Raw genomic sequence first — 4,824 nt, 5'->3', positions numbered from 1 at the left:
AGCGCCGCCGCGCTTCCCAAGCGGCGCACTATCCAGTGCGCCACCGGGCCGGCCCATACCTAAAATATTCTTGATGATAGAGATAAAGAAACCTGGGGTTTCTACAAAGTGTAATAATTCATGTGTAATTATATCTATCATTTATGTCATGGTAGATGTGGAAAATATTACACTTATTTTTATTGCTGTTTAATAACCTTTCTACCCATGACAAATTGCAGGGCTTGCATGTGTTTTAAGGTGAAGAAATGTAGCTCTTTATCTCATACACCATATATTCCAAATCTGCGTATTTTCCTTTTTTCCCCATTCCTTTTATGATTGCATGACTTTGCCTATGTGGGTAGAAGGGGAGGAAGAAAAAAAAGACAGTATTTTTTGTATTGGAGCGGGAGGAAGAAAAAAAAAGACAGTATTTTTTGTATTGGAGAAGTTCCTAACGCAGAGAGAACTGTTTGATTGCACTCTCATTACAGTGAAATGGGAGCTGTAAGCATAAGTGAAGCTAGTTCACCACGATGCAAACTCTGCTCTTTTCAGTCCCGAGGATGGGAAGTGCTGAATCTACAGTTGCTGCAATATTAGTCTCACTCTCAAAGAAAATGTTTTTAAAGCCTCTAGCATCTTTTATTTATATTGGGAAAACCAAATATGTACATGCTGTACTTTCATTTCCTAAAGTTTCATTGAGAACAGATGACATTTCTTTGCGGATTTTTCTAAGAAAAATAGTTTTCTGTCTGCTTTGACTTGTTGATCATTTTTAAATGCTCAGAATTATTAAAAACACTTATTCACTGGGTCGGATTCTCCTGCTGATAGAACACCAATGCCCCCTACTGATAAATTTCCCGAAACCTTTCCTTAGAAAATGAGAACATAAAACCCCTCACTTAAAACAGGCACAGTATTCACCAGCCTCATCTAAAGAAGACATGGGCTTCTAGGGTCAACTTAGTCTGCCTTATTAGCCTCTCATTAGTGTAATTTTGTCTATTAGTCTTTACTAAAGCAGAAATGAAGTTATTTCATGCTTGGCTGGCTTTATTAGAAAAACAATTTTAAAGGTATCAGCAGAGTTTTATACCTGACAAAATGGGAACCAGAACTAACATTTGATTATGGTAATGTAATTTCTGTTACATTATATTTATACTTAAGGGGGAAAAGTTCCTCAAAATACTTTCATATTTGTCTTCCTGTTTCTTCAGTATTTATAGAATTTTTAGTATGGAGCCTTTAAAGCCTGTTGTTCCAGTTTTACTTGAATCCCCTCTAATGTCATCTCTATCAGCTAATTGTCAGGACTGTGCTTGGTTTCCCCTAGCAATGCAGAACACACCACCTATCAGAGGAACCCAGTGCATCTTTGAACAATTCCAAAAAAAGTTCATGCAAAATTTTTTCCAATTAGCTTTAGAAATCAGGTCAATTTCTACTCTTTGTCTGTTATAACAACTTTTGCTATAACAAATTTAATTCCTCTTAATTCTTCAAATATTTGAACAGAAGAATCATACCTTTCTCCTAGTATTCTTCTCTTTCCCAGGAAGAGTAATGTTAACTGTCAGAGAAAATACAAATATTTCTATGAATGGGAGACCAAAGGACAGAACACCAGTAGGTTATAAAATTCCTATTTTCAAATGATGGACTAATTGTTAGTTTCTCTCTCTTTCTCTCTCTCTCTCTTTCACACACACACACACACACACACTCACACACACTCTCTCTCTCCATGGTTATCACAACTCACTTAAAAAATTACCATCTTTGAACTTAGTAAAGGAAGCAGTAGTCAAATTCAGCTTCTGGGATATTGTTATCTAAATGTTCCCCAAAAGATCCAATCTCAGGACTCTCATAAATGCCTGGAAATTGTTATTAGACCTTCCTGCTTAGCTCACATTTTCTTAATTAAGCAGTGTCAGATGAGGATTTCTGACAAGGTTGAAAAATTAGTGGACTGAGGTCTTTTTAAAATCAGCAAGTGGCCAATTGGATCTTTGTGAGATGCTTACCATTCCATTGAGAGTCCTGCCTCTTCAGGCAGACACAGAAATCAAGATCCTGATGTTCTCTGTGTAACCTGCTTATCCCCTCCTTTTATCTGCAGTTCTAGTTTTGCTAAGTGTCTAGGTAACCAATAACAAAGGCCATTCCAATTCTTTAACAATTGTAAAACAATCAATGACTTTAAGCCATTATTAGTAACTAGGACCAATAGCCACATTAGCATTGATGGGCTTGTTTGGCTGCCACGTCTTGAAAGTTGCTCTTTGCTATTATAATTTTCTTAAGATAATGTAAAATGATTGCCCGTGTTGTATTCTCTAGGAAGCAGACACTGAGATGGAATAGGTGTGTAAATGGTTTACTGGGGAGTATCACCTATGAAAAGAGAAAGGGGCAGTATTGAGCAGGTGGAGACATCAGCTTGTGATGTAGACTGATAATGTCTTGGCAGTCTGATGGGAATCTCTAGAGCAAAGACTGCTCGTTCAAGGAGTCCTTAGTTGTACACAAATGGCTAGAACTTTGTATCCCATCTTGTTTACTCATTGACGTGGAACACTCCAAGAAGCGTGTGGCTTTGGCTACCATTATCTTTCTCAGGTCATTGGCTGGAGCCTTACCTGAAAAGAGCAAGCTCACAGCTTGGATATGAGGTTGACCCTGAAGGAGCTAACAGTTGGAGGCTGCCAGCTAACTATATTCCTTGTACCCAGGCAGCAAAACCATTCTTGAAGGTAGAACTGAGCAGTACATCTCAGTTTTTGTCACAATGGTTTATTATTACTAAATCACTCTTCAATCAATCAACATTTGTAGTTGTTTTAGCTATCTATTGCTGGATAAAAACCACCCCATTTTAATCATTGCAAACCTCCAAATTAATGTGTTTTTTTTTTCTTTTTCTTCCTGGAAGTTTTTTCTTTTCTTTTTTTTAATGTTTTATTTTGCACTCAAATTTATGAATCAGGAATTCAAAAAGTATCTGGCTGTCTGGCTCTTGCTTAGGCTTTTTATGTGGTTGCAATTAGATATTGGTAGGGACTGCAGTTATCTGAAGGCTTTACTAGGTATCCAGAATGGTTCACAAGTCATTGGCAGTTCAGGCTGGCTGTCAGCTGGAAGTTCACTGGCATCATCTAATGGGGCACCTACATGTGGCTTCTTTGTGAACCTTGGGCTCCTCGCAGTATGGTGACTGGGTTTGGAGTGTGGGCACCCCAAGAAGAATCATTCAAAGAAACCAAGGCAGAAGCTGGAAGGTTTTTTCTGACCTAGTCTTAGAAGTCTTGCAGTATCCCTTTAATCCCATGCTACAGTCAAGCAAACCACCTTCAAGGGGAGAAGAAATAGATTCCACTTCCCAGTGGGAGAAGCAGCAAAGAATTTATTATCATCTTTAATCTAGCATCATTGTGTTTTATTAGAAAAAGAGCTTGCTCTCAATACTATTACAATTGATACTGTTGATTTCATTTATGATTCACGGTGCTTCATGAAAATAATTCCCATTTCTTCAGTCATTGCTCTTTGACATGATTTTGGGGTCATGATTGCTTCCCTTTTAAAGTTTTCCAGTTTATATTTGCCTTAATCTAAAGCAGCATCACATCAGAGCAGAATATTCTAAATGTGGACTGATCATCCCAGAAAATAAATAGAACTATCACTTTCTATAGGTTGTAGCACTGCTTGTTGAGCCAGGGAAACACAAGCTTTTGTGAAAGCGATGCTGCATTATTCATGCACATTGAGTTCATCTATTCTGTGAACATTAATTAAGTGCTCACTGTGTACCAGGAGCTGTAAGTACTGGGGCTACAAAGATAAATAAAACTTGGTTACTTTCCTTAAGGAGCTTACAGTTTGTGGTGAAGATTGTCATGCAAACAAGTAATTACTGCTCTGTGTTATGTACTAAATAGGAAAATAAGGCTCTAGGTAAATACATAAGAGAAAGTTTCCAATGTTGCTTGAGACAACAAGGAGGCTTCACAGTGCCAGTAAATACCTGAATTATGACTTAAAGAAATTCATCAGGCAAAGAAATGGAAGAACAATGGAAGCAGAAGGAAGAGTATATGAATAGAAATAGAGGTATAACAAAGCAAGCCACATGTAGGTAACATTACCCTAAGCAGAAATGTATGATTTGTCGGTTGAATATTTGCAGGGGTGAGCTACAAGATAAGGTTATAAAGGTAGAACCCAGCTCATCAGGATCTTGGATGCTTACTAGGGAACTGGAATTTTTATCCNGTGTTTCAAATACATTTGAATTAGAGAAACCTATACATGTGTGTATGTGTTTTAATGTATTCCTTCTTTTCTGCTCTTCCTTAAGATTCTAAATTTTATGAAGTCTCAGAATTCTAACTTCTAAGATGTATAACTAAAATATTCTTGATGATAGAGATCAAGAAAGCTGGGTTTTCTACAAAGTGTAATAATTCATGTGTAATTATATCTATCATTTATGTCATGGTAGATGTAGAAAATATTACACTTATTTTTATTGCTGTTTAATAACCTTTCTACCCATGACAAATTGCAGGGCTTGCATGTGTTTTAAGGTGAAGAAATGTAGCTCTTTATCTCATACACCATATATTCCAAATCTGCGTATTTTCCTTTTTTCCCCATTCCTTTTATGATTGCATGACTTTGCCTATGTGGGTAGAAGGGGAGGAAGAAAAAAAAGACAGTATTTTTTGTATTGGAGAAGTTCCTAACGCAGAGAGAACTGTTTAATTGCACTCTCATTACAGTGAAATGGGAGCTGTAAGCATAAGTGAAGCTAGTTCACCACGA

The sequence above is a fragment of the Galeopterus variegatus genome, unplaced genomic scaffold (assembly GCF_000696425.1).
Source record: "Galeopterus variegatus unplaced genomic scaffold, G_variegatus-3.0.2 Scaffold8512, whole genome shotgun sequence".
Lineage (NCBI taxonomy): Eukaryota > Metazoa > Chordata > Mammalia > Dermoptera > Cynocephalidae > Galeopterus > Galeopterus variegatus.
Note: the sequence above shows the minus strand (reverse complement) of the source record.